The 15,746-nt window shown below is 38.9% G+C and overlaps 1 pseudogene; it reads left to right on the top strand.

Annotated features, from left to right (window-relative positions):
* The first annotated feature begins 1,833 nt into the window (after positions 1-1,833).
* Positions 1,834-3,558, top strand: LOC103226110 (elongation factor 1-alpha 1 pseudogene; annotated as a pseudogene).
* Positions 3,559-15,746: the final 12,188 nt, after the last annotated feature.

The following is a 15,746-nucleotide window of genomic DNA, read 5'->3' as shown; positions in this document are numbered from 1 at the left end:
AGTAAAAACCCGGAGGGCTTTTTTCCTCGATTTTCGTTTTGAATTTGTCAAATGGGAGATGGTGACTGAAAATCTGGAAAATGAAATTCACATTCAAAATGAAAATCTGGAGAAGGAAATTAACTCCCTTGGGTTCACATTGTAAAGTAGTACCTCAGCCCAGGCTCCTGGGTTCTGATCCCACTCCTCTGTTACCCTGCAATTATTTCCTATTTATGTTAATCCCACCCCAAAGTTGGGGAATAATATAGAATCTCTTCTTGTTTCCTCAGACATATAATTCATATGAAATAGATTTGAAACAGATTTTTAGGGAAATGGGGAAAATTCTGCATAAAAAGGTAACAACCACAGGCTGCTGTGAACTAAGTAATTGCAGCTGATCGAGAGCACATGGAGGGTGACTGAAGACTGACAACTTCCTATCTACAACAGAGCCTTTTACAAGGAAAACAGTGGTGATGTTTCCATGGTATCTCTAAGACCTCCTCAGTGCTAGTGCAGAGAGAAGGGCAAGCAGGAAGGTCAGATGAAAGAGTCCCCTGGAGTAGAAGCCCATCTAACAGGGGATGGGAGTGTCAGCTTCTTGTCCATCTGGGCTCAGCAGGTCCTCTTACCAACTGATAAGTTTTTTTTTTTTTTTTTTCTTTTTGATGGAGTTTTGCTCTTGTTGCCTAGGCTGGAGTGCAATGGTGCTATCTCAGCTCACTGCAACCTCCACCTCCCGGTTCAAGTGATTCGCCTGCCTCAGCCTCCCAAGTAGCTGGGATTACAGGCATGTGCCACCATGCCCAGATAATTTTTGTATGGCTAATTTTTGTATTTTTAGTAGAGATGGGGTTTCACCATGTTAGTCAGGCTGGTCTCGAACTCCTGACTTCAGGTAATCCACCCGTCTTGGCCTCTCAAAGTGCTGGGATTACAGGTGTGAGGCACTGCACTGGCCCACTAACTCTTTATCTCCCTCTTGATCATGACCATGGAACCACATCTCTAGGAAGGAACCAAAAGAGAAAAGCCACAGAACTGATAAAAATCCACTTTAGTATTAGAGGAGATGTTTCCGTAAACATTGATTTACTAAAAGAAAGTATAGAAATTTTTAGAGTACTTCAAGTTAAAAATCCTAGTAAAAAAAAATAGGGAATTTAAAAGAATTAAGAGTAAAAATTAGAATTCAAAAATTAGAAGATGAGATTAGGAAAGATGGATTGAGATCCTAAAAAATGAGCGAGGCAGTGCATAGCAAATTCAATACTACAGAAAATATAATAATTGAAGTTAAGTACTAAAAGTATTAAGAGTTAAAACATTTTTTCAAAATATTTTTTGAAATAGAAGGTGTATGTAATGTTAACATATTAATAGTGGTCCAAAATTCTGTATTATACCAATAAGTATTGAAATTTAGAAACTGGAAAACATTCTCAATTTCTAATGTTACACAAAAAGGATATAATGCAAAAGATTAAATTATTCTCCATATAAGGGAAGGGAGTTTTCGCCCTTGCCTCTTACCCTGAATAACGAGCACTAAATCAGAGAAATATAGTCTCAACTTTTAAAAAAATTAATGATATGCAGTAAAATACTCAAAGTTTATTTAATTTCCTTTTATTGAGAAGTAAGAAAGAACAAAAATATATTATGGGTAAAATAAAAACAAATCAGGTATAAATTTCCTTTTAAGCACTGCTTTCACTGCAGTCATAAATTTTGGCATGTTGTGTTTTTGTTTTAATTAATCTGAAAATATTTTTGAATTTCCCTTGAGATTTTTTTTGACCCATTGTGATTTAAGAATATGCTATTACAGCTTTTTTTCCGCAATGGGTTTGCTGCCAGAACACAGGTGTCGTGAAAACTACCCCTAAAAGCCAAAATGGGAAAGGAAAAGACTCATATCAACATTGTCATCACTGGACACGTAGATTCAGGCAAGTCCACCACCACTGACCATCTGATCTACAAATGCGGTGGCATCGACAACAGAACCATTGAAAAATTTGAGAAGGAGGCTGCTGAGATGGGAAAGGGCTCCTTCAAGTATGCCTGGGTCTTGGATAAACTGAAAGCTGAGCGTGAACATGGTATCACCATTGATATCTCCTTGTGGAAATTTGAGACCAGCAAGTACTATGTGACTATCATTGGTGCCCCAGGACACAGAGACTTCATCAAAAACATGATTACAGGGACATCTCAGGCTGACTGTGCTGTCCTGATTGTTGCTGCTGGTGTTGGTGAATTTGAAGCTGGTATCTCCAAGAATGGGCAGACCCGAGAGCATGCCCTTCTGGCTTACACACTGGGTGTGAAACAACTGATTGTTGGTGTTAACAAAACGGATTCTACTGAGCCACCCTACAGCCAGAAGAGATATGAGGAAATTGTTAAGGAAGTCAGCACTTACATTAAGAAAATTGGCTACAACCCCGACACAGTAGCATTTGTGCCAATTTCTGGTTGGAATGGTGACAACATGCTGGACCCAAGTGCTAACACGCCTTGGTTCAAGGGATGGAAGGTCACCCGTAAGGATGGTAATGCCAGTGGAACCACGCTGCTTGAGGCTCTGGACTGCATCCTACCACCAACTCGTCCAACTGACAAGTCCTTTTGCCTGCCTCTCCAGGATGTCTACAAAATTGGTGATATTGGTACTCTTCCTGTTGGCTGAGTGGAGACTGGTGCTCTCAAACCCAGTATGGTGGTCACCTTTGCTCCAGTCAACATTACAACTGAAGTAAAATCTGTCGAAATGCACCATGAAGCTTTGAGTGAAGCTCTTCCTGGGGTCAATGTGGGCTTCAATGTCAAGAATGTGTCTGTCAAGAATGTTCGTCGTGGCAATGTGGCTGGTGACAGCAAAAAACCCCACCAATGGAAGCAGCTGACTTCACTGCTCAGGTGGATATCCTGAACCATCCAGGCCAAATAAGTGCTGGCTATGCCCCTGTGTTGGATTGCCACACAGCTCACATTGCATGCAAGTTTGCTGAGCTGAAGGAAAAGATTGATTGCCATTCTGGTAAAAAGCTGGAAGATGGCCCTAAATTCTTGAAGTCTGGTAATGCTGCCATTGTTGATAAGGTTCCTGGCAAGCCCACGTGTGTTGAGAGCTTCTCAGACCATCCACCTTTGGGTCACTTTGCTGTTCGTGATATGAGATAGACAGTTGCGGTGGGTGTCATCAAAGCAGTGAACAAGAAGGTTGCTGGAGCTGGCAAGGTCACTAAGTCTGCCCAGAAAGCTCAGAAGCCTAAATGAATATTATCCCTAAAACCTGCCACCCCACTCTTAATCAGTGGTGGAAGAAAGATCTCAGAACTGTTTGTTTCAATGGGCCATTTAAGTTTAGTAGTAAAAGACTGGTTGATGATAACAATGCATCGTAAAATCTTCAGAAGGAAAGGAGAATGCTTTGTGGACCACTTTGGTTTTCTTTTTTGTGTGTGGCAGTTGTAAGTTGTTAGTTTTTAAAATCAGTACTTTTTAATGGAAACAACTTGACCAAAAATTTGTCACAGAATTTTGAGACCTATTAAAAAAGTTTAATGAGAAAAGAAAAATATGCTATTGCATTTCCACTCATATGTAAATTTCTCAAATTTCCTTCCATTATTTACTTTTTAACTTAACTCCATTGTGGTTGGAAAACATGCTTCCTGTGATTCAAGTCCGTTTAAATTTACTTAGACGTGTTTCATGGCTGAGTATATGATCTATCCTGGAGAATATTTCATGAGCATGTAAGAAGAATGTGTATTCTCTTGTTCTGTGGTATATTCTGCATATGCCTATTAGGTTGATAGTGTTGTTTCGAGTCTCCTGGATCATCTGCCTAGTATTCTATCCATTATTGAAAGTGGGGTGTTGAAAATGCATTATTATTGTTGAATTGTTTATTTTTCCCTTCATTCCTGTCAGTTTTGCTTCATGCACCTGAGTATTCAGTTTTCGGGGGTGCGTATGTTTATAATGATTATATCTTCTGATGGATTGACACGTTTAGCACATCAATGACCTTCTTTGTCTCTAGTAAGAACATTTGTCTTGAAATTTATTAGTAAAGTCACTCTAGCTTTCTTTTGGCTGTTGCTTCTATGGCTCATCTTTTTCCATCCTTTTATTTTTAACCTCCTTGTGTCTTTAAAGTATTTTTCTTTTAGATAGCATATATTAAGAGCCTTTTAAAAATCTATACTGCTGGCCGGGCATGGTGGCTCATGCCTGTAATCCCAGCACTTTGGGAGGCCAAGGTGGGTGGATCACGAGGTCAGGAGATCAAGACTATCCTGGCTAACACAGTGAAACTCCACATTAAAAATACAAAAAATTAGCCAGGCATGGTGGTGGGCGCCTGTAGTCCCAACTACTTGGGAGGCTGAGGCAGGAGAATGGCATGAACCCGAAAGGCAGAGCTTGCAGTGAGCCAAGATGGTGCCACTGCACTCCAGGCTGGGTGACAGAGCTAGATTCCATCTCAAAAAAAAAAAAAAAAAACTATACTGCAAATTTCTTTCTTTTGTTTAGAATGCTTAATTTATTAACATTGAGTGATATTACTGATAAGGTAGAATTTAATTTTGCCATTTGGTCTTTGTTTTTTATATTCCATGTCTTTTTTGTTCCTTTATTTCTTGATTCTTACCTTCCTTTGTGCTAAATATTTTCTAATGTACATTTTACATTTTCTTGTTGCTTCTTTTATTATAGTTTTTGAGTTATTTTCTTTGTGGTCACTTTTGGAATTATAATTAGACTCAATATAATTTGGTTAGTAACGTAAGTTAATAATAATTACAAGGGTATTCAGAAAGTTTGCTTCAATATATGTCTGTCTCCTCTCTTGTGCTTTGTGCTATTATTGTCATAAATGACGTCTTAATAAAATCTTCAATAGTTTTATAATACTGCCTTATGCTTTTGTCTTTTAAAAAAGGAGAAGAGTTATAAACAAAAATATGCTTATGCCATCTTTCATAATAACTGTGTACTTAGCGTTAACAGTGCTCATAATTTTTATGTGTGTATTTGAACTACTTTTCAGAGGTCTTTCATTTTAGCTTGAATTTAGTATGTGATAGTAACACATTCTCTCATTTTTTGTTTATCTGGAAATGGCTTAATGTCTTCATTTTTAAAAGACAGTTTATCTGGATGTAGAATTCCTAGTTGATAGTCTTTTTATTACAACACTTTGAAGATGTCATCTATTGTCTTCTGAACTCCATGGCTTCTATGAGAATTGGCTGTCTGATTGAAATCCTTTGTCCATGGCTGTTCTCTCTTCTCTTGCTGCTTTCAAGATTCTTTTTGTGTCTTCGGTCAATTTTGTCAATATGACTATGGTATGAATAAGCATAGGTCTCTCTGAGTTTATTTTACTTGTAGTTTGTTAAGCTTCTTGAATATGTAGATTAATATTTTTCATAAAATTTGGGAAGATTTCAACCATTATTTCTTCAAGTGTTTATCCTTTCTCTCTTCTTTTTCTGGAACCCTCATTATTCATATGTTTGTATGCTTGCTGGTGTCCTGCACGCCTCTTAGGATCTGTTTACTTTTCTTCATTCTTTTTTCTTTCTGCTCCTCAGTCTGGAAAACCTCATTTGACTTTTCTTCAAGTTTGCTGTTTCTTCTTCTGCCTGCTCTGTTTTGCTGTTGAACCTCCTATAGTGAATTTTATATTTGAGATATTGCACTTTTTAGCTACAGAATTTCTATTTGGTTCCATGTTATAATTTCGGTCTCTTTGTTGATGTAAAGTAATGTAAAATTACTTTATTAATGTAAAGTAAAATTACTTTCGTGTTTTACCTTATTTCTTTAAGTATGATTTCTTTTAGTTATTTGGAAATATTTATAATAGCTTACTTTAAGTCTTTGTACACTAAGTCTTAACTGTAGGTGCCCTTGGGGATATTTTCTGTTTGTAATATTTTTCCACGTAGTTAGAATACTTCCCTGTTTTTTTTTGCATGTCTCATATATGTTATGAAGACTGGGAATTTTGGATGTGACAACAATTTAACAATTGTATTTTAACAACTTAAAGACTGTGTATCCGATTTTTCCACTCCTTCGTGGTTGGTTTTTTGTAGCTGCTTTTTAGTTTAGTTTAGTTTAGTTGTTTTTCTTGTTGCTACCTATTTGTTTAGTGACTTTCCTGGACTAATTTCATAGACTCTATATTTCTTGCAGTGTGGGACCACTGAGTTTTTCACTATCTTTTATTTTTAAATTTCTTAAAAAAAAAAATAAGACTACCTTTCTAGGAGTCACACTGGGGTTAATATGATTTAGTGGTCAGTCGATGATTGGTCCTATTTCCTTAAATGCTTTGCCTATGTTTTTTCTAAACTTTGCCAAGGGGGTCTGTGTGCAAAGGCCTTCAGACTTCAGGCATTTTCCAAGACAGCATTAGCTGTCACTTCCTGTTGTTATAGAGCCTCAAGGTCAGCCAGAGGTGGTGCCTTTTCCTTTCCCAGGATTTCCCCAGTTATACACGTAGCCTAGATAACTAAGAATATGTTGCACTTGTCAAAGTTTCCAGTGGTCATCTGGTTTCCAAGATTTGTTTTAAGATTCCCAGCCAGGCTTTTGTTTGCCCCAATTTAAGTCATGGCCTTAGGCAGTTGACATGTCTCCAGTAGCTACCCTTGTTTCAGTAATATCCTGTGAGCGGGTCCCTCACCTCTGCTGAACTGAGCTCCAGGTCAAATCAAATACCCATCACACTTGAAACACATAGATTATCAAGGGAGCTGCAAATTCAGACAAAATACTAATGTGATCTTGGAATAGTACTTTTCAAGAAGCTCCGAAGAGGTCAGAGCCATCCTTAGTCTGCAATGCCTCTAGGTTTTGGCTACCTCACTACTGTTCTGGAGAGGGAGAGAAATGAGAAAAACCTCAAGTTAAAATGTCACAGACACTGTTGTCTTACTGAGGACCAGTAGCTTCTCTTTGATGAACGATTTTCGTTATGTTCTGAAGCTTATTTAATGGCCAGCATTCTGAAATGGTTAATTTTATTTCTTTGGCCGTTAGTTTGTTTTGTTCATGAAGTACACATTCATCGAGTCTTCACTCCTCTGTTCTGGAAGTCCATCACAAGATGCATTACTTTATAATTGGAAACATATGGTAATTGCAAAAGGGACTCTTAATAAATCAAAGGAAGTTATTTCTCCATCTACTTTGCTGTGTTGATATTCATTGTCATAAAACTACCAGAGCCCATAATTTACCAAGAGCATTAAAATGATTATCAGGACATGGGGCTACACAGGTGTAGTCTTCTTGGGTTATTTCTGTCTTAAAGCTGTGTGTGTGTATATTCATTAATTTTATTAGCATTCATTGACAAGTGTGGAGTCTCCGAATGAGATTAAAAAAATACAGTCCTTGCCTTCAAAGGACATAAACAAAAGTTGTCAGGAGAATTAGAAAATTCTTGACTAATGCAACTTTTAATGCAAATTGGACCCCTGGGGTTATTTTATAAGACTGGAAACATTTAATTCACTGTAACTAAAAGTATATATTTTTAAACATTAAAAACAAAAGCATCCACAATTTTAGCACCCACATAACTATACATGACATAGCATGCATGTGTTTAGATAATATGAACTGTACAAGTTTTAAACTTGTCCCTAAACCAGAGTCTTTTTCCCCAAAAGTAAGTGTTATTTAGAATTTGTGGAATAGTTCAGGTTAGTTTAAATGCAAATATCAGTATATATCTTAATTCTATTTATGTATGTCTCTTTTTCTCTATCTATCAAGAGAAAAACACAAGAGAAAAGAAACTTGAATCTGTCCCATCCTCATATTCTGTGGTGAAGGGACAGAACACTCTGGCTAGAAAGTATAAATAATGTCAAATGTTAGGAAAGTTATTAAGCAGCCCCCCAACTTACTCACATGATTGAGGATAGAGCATGTTTAATTTTGTTCTCAATAAAAAGAAAAATGATCTCCATTAAAGTCACAGCAGCTCGATGACAGTCTGGCTGCTTCAGAAGCTGGTGAGTCTTCTTCTGTCCAGGAACAGGGTAATGTCTGCGCTCAGAGCAGCAGTTCTCAAATGTTTTGGTCTCAGAATTCCTTTATATTCTTAAAAATTATTGGAGACCTCAAAGAGCTTGTATTTAAGTGAATTATATCTATAGATATTTACCATCACAAAAATTAAAACCCAATTTTAAAATTATTAATAAAAGTAACAATACATTTAGTAGCACATACTGTGAAATAATAATAAATATATATTTGATCTCTGTTCCCAGTTTCTGGCATTTAGCTCCTAAAACTCTTGTAATTTCCTGAGTGATATAATCTTTTTTTCTACTGAAGTGACTCTTGGTGGGCTCCTGGATGGGGTCTGGTAACCAGAAAGACCAACACATGATTAGAAGCTTGGAATTTTCAGCCATATCCCCCAACCTCTGGGAAGGGGAAAGGGGCCGAAGATTGAGTTAATAATTGGGTGTTTTATTTTGTCTATTTGATAAAGCTTCCATAAAAATCCCTGAACGATGGGGTTCAGGGAGCTTCCAGGTTGATGAAAACACTCATGTACGGGGAAGCTGGTGCACCCCAACTCCATGGGGACAGAAGCTCCTGTGCCCAGGAGCCTTCTGGACCATGCTCTGTGTATGTCTTTGTCTGGCTAGTCATCTATGTCCTTTATCGTATCCTTCATGATAAAGCAGTAAACATAAGGAAAGTGTTTCCCTGAGTTTTGTGAGTCATCCTGGAAAATTACCAAACCTGAGGAGGAGGCTGTGGGAATCCCGATCTACAGCTGGTGGGTCAGAAGTACATGGTCTCAACCTGGGGCTTATGATTGGCATCTGGGGTGAGGGGCAGTCTTATGGGATCGGGCTCTTGACCTGTGGAGTCAGCGCTCACTCAGGGTCAGAGCTGAATTGAATTGTATGACACGCAGCTGGTTTAATGTGAGAAACCCCACCCCTATCCCCCCATTTTGGTGACCAGAGTGTTCTGTGTTGAGTGCATAGTAAGAGAAAACCGTTCTGTTTTTGTATTAAACACTTACATACATAATGTATTATTAATACAAATACATTTTCTGAAAAACGTAGTGACAAGTGGCTTTGTTTTCTATTTTTTGCAAGTCTCTTTAATGTTTGGTTATACAGGAGACACATTCTCATACCTGTTTCTGCATTCATCTTCTGTGATGTCGATTCAGGTAGCTTGTAGAAACCTCCACTGTACACTCCTGAGTTAATAAGACTGAACAAAGCAAATAAGGTCTCATTATTGTCACAGAAATAGTTCTGATTTAGTGGACCCCTTAAAGGTTTACTTTGATCTCCACAGAGGCTCCTGAAGACGTCTAGAGTGAGTTCAGGAAGGAGATGCTTAGAGATGATGGGATTAGAGGTTCTTGGGTGTCTACTCCATTCCTCAGGGAAAAATAATAATCAGATTTTTTGTATATTAGTATCAGCCCAAATGGTAGTTAGAATACTTTACATTTTCTTATATTCCTTGAATAAACAATTTACATCTAAATCCAGTAACTTTAAGAAATGTGTTCATTTGCATTGCTACTAGAGCTGGATAAGTTTGTATAGATGTATCAGTTGAGATGTAAATGATAATTTTTGGAATGAAAGTTATTTTATATCTTTGATAGCAATAAACACATGTTGATCCTATGACCAAAAGGTTTTCTAAGAACAGTAATCACATTCTGTCTCCACATCTCTGGGGTCCAAGCCCTTCACATTAGGCTTCACTGAAAGGATAAATTGGAGTTTGAGGTGATGAAAAAGTTATTTTAATGCTTTTGCTTCATATGCCTTTTCTAAATTTTTTTGCTGGAGCTCTTTTAGGTAAACAATCAGAGTTTGAAAATAATTTATTTTGGGGAGCAATTCTAGTCCTATTAGCAATATTTCTTGGTTGGAATTTCATTAAGGTGACTTTGCAAAGGAGCTCGGACTGCCCTGCGTGAGGCCGTTGGCACCCCACTGCTCAGTCTCCAGGCTGAATCTCCCCAGGCATCTCTCTGTGTCCTGCTTCTCCCCAACACCCTCTTTGCCTTGGAGTCTTCTGGGGTGCTGTCCCTAGCTCCAAGACAACATTTATTTCTCTCTGTGGTTTCTACTTCCCATTGTGAAAGCACAAGACTTACCCATAAATCCATTAGTGACAATGATAACGAAGCAATGACGAAGCAATGACTGTGGACCCCATCCTGAAATAAGCTGTGGGGTATGGGGTGCATTAAGTTAATGTCAGTCTTTCTGTTGTAGGTGTTTTATTTTGTCAATCATGGACCCACCCCTGGGCTCCAAGGACATTTGCATTATCTGGACACACTTAGAAGATGCTTGGAGGTAGAAAGGCTTTAAAGATTAGCCCCAAACCTCATGTTATCAAGCTAGTAAAATGGTTAGCCATGATGCTAACTCACTTATTTGCAATTTTAGAAAACAATATTCAATTTTCAAACAATATGTATTTGGGCCCTGTTATGACTGAATTATGACCCTTTCTCAACCCCTTGCACCTCTCAATATGACTGTATTTGGAGATGAGTTATTTAAACAAATTATTACATTTAAGTGGGATAATTGGGATGGGCCTTGATCAAATATGACTGGGGTCCTTATAAGAAGAGGAAGTTAGGACACACACACACACACACACACACACACACGGAAAAGCATGTGAAGATACAGACAGGAGATGGCCATCTACACACCCAGGAAAGAAGCCACAGGAGAAACCAAGCCTGCCAACATGCTGACCTTGGACTTCCAGCTTCCAGGGTAAATAATATGATTTTGTGGTTTAAGCTACCCAGGTTGTGCAGTATTTGTTATGGCAGCCAAGCAGGCTGATACAGGCCTCTGTGCCTGACACTGCTCCAGGCCCAGGGAACACTGTAGTATGAGCCATCCTCAGGAACTTGCTCTAGTGTGTTCTTTCAGATTCATCCTATGCACAAGCTGGGCCCTTGGGGTCAGCAAGGCATTCTCTTTGCCATGAACCTGTGGGCTAAGGGGTACACAAGGCTATACATTGAGAATTACTAGAACATAGTCATTTATATCAGAGGAGATAGTCACAGGTACAGCCAGAGTCTGCATAACCAGACAGGATGCATTAATCAATTCATTTGTCAAATATTTCTTCTGCAATGTGGAATAGATGTGGAAATAGAGTCTGAGTTGGGTCCTCAGAGACATGATGGTCCAGTTGGCAACCCAAGAGTCAGCACATTAACAATGAGGGAAGACATAGTCAAGATGAAAGGGATTCCTGGGAAAGACACAAAGAAGTGGGCTGAGCCAGCAGAGAGTATGTTTAGGGGTCGTTGTGGCTCATCAGGGCAGAGTCCCTCGGGAGCACGATCTCAAGTGCAGCCTGAGGACTGGAAGGGCCTTGTGAGGAGCAGGGCAAGAGTCTCCCAGGCAGAGGGTCTGGGGTGGCGAAGGGCTTGCTGTATTGGAGCTGCTGGGGGAATGCCCTGTGTCTGGCCTCAGAGAGAGGAGAAGCAAACTGTGAGGTGAGGGTGGAGAAGTGAAGGGAGCTGGGTTCCCAGGGGCCTGTGGGCCATGGAGAGGCATCTGAATTTTATTCTAATGCACTGGGGACACATTGAGGCCTGGTGAGCTAATGAGGAATGTTATGATTCCACAGAATTTTGGAAGAACCCACTGGCTTGGTGGAGAAGGGGACTGAGGAGTGAGGAGTGCGGGAAGCTGGGAGCTGCTTATCCTCTGTCCAGGCCACAGGGGCCAGCAGCCAGTGCTAGAGCAGCAGCCTGCCTTTCCTCTGCCTGTTGGCTCCAAGCCCCAGCCCGCAAGCCCCAGACCAGGCGTGGCTCTCCTCGAGTCTTAATGTGACCTGAAGAGGGGATTTAAAACATCTACTCCTTTATATTGAAACATAGTTTTTTTCCTTCAAAAAGAGAAAACTTTAAAGATACAGAATTCTGTATGTTTAATTTAATATTATTGAAAACCAACTAGTTTGTTTTTTTGGGGGAGGAGTGGGGGATGGAGTCTTGCTCGGTGCAATGGCGCAATCTCAGCTCACTGCAAGCTCTGCCTCTGCGTGGGTTCAAGCAATTCTCCTGCCTCAGCCTCCCGAGTAGCTGAGATTACAGGCACCTGCCTCCGCACCCAGCTAAATTTTGTGTTTTTTAGTAGAGACAGAGTTTTGCCATGTTGGCCAGGCTGGTCTCGAACTTCTGACCTCAGGTGATCTGCCCACCTTGGCTTCCCCAAGTGCGAGGATTACAGGCATGAGCCACCACACCCAGCCCCGAGTAGTTACTTTAATAGCTAACATTCATTCAGCACTTACCAAATGCCAGACATCATTTGCATTTTCTCTACAGGTTGTTGTGTTATCATTGCAATAGTCATGGGATGTAAACATCTTTTTTATTTTCATTTCTCAGGTGATGAGGATTTTATGGGCCTTAGTTTCTTTCTTTTTCTTTTTCTTTTTCTTTTTGAGAGGGAGTTTTGCTCTTGTTGCCCAGTACAATGGCACGATCTCGGCTCACTGCAACCTCCGCCTCCCGGGTTCAAGCAATTCTCCTGCCTCAGCCTCCCGAGTAGCTGGGATTACAGGCATGCGCCTCCACACCTGGCTAATTTTGTATTTTTAGTAGAGATGGGGTTTCTCCATGTTGGTCAGACTGGTCTCGAACTCCTGACCCCAGGTGATCCACCTGCCTCAGCCTCCCAAAGTGCTGGGATTACAGGCGTGAGTCACTGCACCCGGCCAGTTTCTTTGTTTTTAAATAAGAATATAATATAGCAAAAGTCCTGTCGTTGCTACATAAAGGGGCACACGAATGTGAATACACATGTATACATGCATGTGCACACATGGCAGCCATGAGTGATGTTCATGGATAATTACAAGATAGTTGGAACATAAATTATATCGTGTTTTTCGTAGCACTCTGTATGTTTTAAAATAACAAGTGGCTAAACGGTGAATCCATTTTTTTGTGATAATGTTACACTACAAGTTTCAGAGATTTTATGGAATATAAAAAGAGAGAACAATAAATGCAAAGCATGGTTTTATATTATGATGAACTATTATATTGTGACATGTTCACATATTCAGCAACATATCAATGTGATTGCTATATGATATACCCATTTAATAAAAAAAAGATCAAAGAAGGGAATATTAACACAAGGTAAATGCCAAATAACGCTAAAAATTTGAACAATGACACCACACTTATTTAATACGAACATTTATCATTTCTGCAGTGGAGGCTGAAGACTCACAAATCAGGCATTGCACTATTTGCAAGCTTTAATCTTTCATGACAAATAGATCAGACATAGAAAAATGTCTTTCAGTTTTCATTGCCACTGCTTGAATTGTTCGAAACATATTTTCAAGTTGGGCCTTTGGTGCATATTGCCTCTGCTAAGTCCTTTTCCTTTCTTTTTTTTTTTTTACGCTTGCTTGCCCTGGTTTTGGTTTTACCATCGACTTTGATTTTGCTCCTGCTACTTCAGTTGCTGATTCACTCTTATCTCATGAGAGAGCATTTCACAGCAACCGTCACGTTTTCTCCATAAATTTCTTCCAGTGAAGCACATTTTCTCTTAAAAATCTATCCACTGGTGATTTTGCTAAATCAATAATTTCATTTTTGACTGCAAAAAAGTTGTCCTTTCTCGCTTCATATACATACCAAGCTTAAGACAAGTTCATGTATCACTCACAACTTCATAAAGTTCCCCTTTCTATATATGACTGACCTTCAGCTGCCACAAAGCAATTTTATTCATATGGACTTTTAAAAAGCCTTTGGATCATTTTTTATAATATATCCATCTACTATCCAAAATGACTTATAATTTTATTTTTTACATTCTTGAGTGTTTCTTTCTGCAAAAAAACAAAAACAAAAACAAAAAACCAAAAAAAAAAAAAAAAAAAACCAGTTCTCATGGGAGAATGATTTAAACAGCTTTATAATTTTTCTTATATTTAAAAATTGTGGCAGAGGCATTTTACAGATGATACTGCTTAGATTTGACCCCATAACCTGATCAGAATTATTGTTTTCACCATTCTGGGATTTCAAAGTTGTACTGCATTCACTTCTGCTGCCGTTAGTTTTTCATGTTTTATCCATCAACCCCTTGTGATGTAAGATACTTTAGTCACAAGGTGAAATGCATGTTCATCAGTGATAACTTTCTGAATTTGTCCGTGATTGCCTCACCATCACTTGTGCTGGTAACCGGTGTTAGTAATCTATGACTGTGTAACAAATTACTCCAAAACCTAACAGTTAAACAAACAAACAAACAAACAAACATTTATTATCTCACAGTTTCTGTGTTCTAAGTGGTTCTGGCTCAAGTCTCTCAAGGGACTGCAGTCAAGCTTTGGCTGGGTGGGAGGGGAGGCATCTTAAGGCTCAACTGGGAGAGGACCTGCTTCCAGGCTCCCTCATGTGCTTGTTGGCGGTCTCAGAAGACGAGCTTCTAGGGTCACCCACATTGTGCCTTTGCACAGGATTCCCTAACAACGTGGCAACTCACTTCCCCAGAGCTAGTGATCCAAGAGAGAGCAAGAAAGACAACCCAAAACTGAAGCTGCAGTCTTTTTTTAATAACCTCTTTTTGGGAGTGACCACCCATCACATTGGCCATTGGTTTAAAGCATGTTACTAAATCTGGCCCACCCTCAAAGGAAGGGGATCACTGGAAGCTCTTTTAGACACTGCCTACCACACAGCATCTGCTTCAAGTTCTACTTCAAAAGTTTCTAATCTTTTCTCAAGTAAAGACAATAGTTTTTCTCCAGAATAGTTCCCATGAATTTCTTATTAAACCAAGAGTCATTGAAGTTTCGATGTAGCATGCAGAAACATTCATGTATCTTTGATTCTGATAACTGGCCACTCATCTACCTAAATGATTATTTTCTTATTTTCACATTTGAAAGTGCCAAATGGATGTGCAGTTGTTCCATTGTATTGTAAAAGTTATGTATTAATGCAATAATTGATGATGGACATTTTGGCCATTGCAGTTCCCTGCTTAAGAAACTTGCTCTAATAAATTTAGTTTCATGTTTTTTTTCCTCCAAATCTTGTCTTTTTCAATGGTGTGCTGGGATCAGCTTGTGAACCAACTCACGTCATCTCTTCGCAACTCCGCAGTCAGTGACATCATGTTGGTAGCTTACGGTTGGCCACTGTGGAGGATATAGCTACATGTGGGATTTGGCAAATGTTGCAGACCACCCTTTCCACCCCTACTGTATTGTTCCTTAAGAGTAGTTGGCATCAGCTTATGAGTATTATTTTCAGAGCTTTATTTTGTCAATAATACTATGATAATTTCCAAGGTGCTGAAGTAGATGATGCTTTGCTTTGCAGTGATTTAAATATATCTGGTTACGATGTATTTCTTATCTCTCTTATGCTTTCAACATTTTCATGCTCTTTATATTGGATATATCAAAATTACCTAATAAATAATAAATTACAAACAGTGGATGTGCAAACCCTGGAAAACATGAGCAAATATTATTGGGTAGTATTTAATACCTAGGTCAGCTACCAAAGTTAACAGTGCTATATAGAATTATGTGTAAAATTGTGAAGTTAAAGAATTATTTTGTTTTTAAAACTTATTTCTTATAACATCACTTGCAGGGTTTCTATAAAATACACGATGCATATAAACATATTT

This window comes from Chlorocebus sabaeus, chromosome 21 (assembly GCF_047675955.1).
Source record: "Chlorocebus sabaeus isolate Y175 chromosome 21, mChlSab1.0.hap1, whole genome shotgun sequence".
Classification (NCBI taxonomy): domain Eukaryota; kingdom Metazoa; phylum Chordata; class Mammalia; order Primates; family Cercopithecidae; genus Chlorocebus; species Chlorocebus sabaeus.
This window is presented reverse-complemented; position numbering and strand designations above follow the sequence as displayed.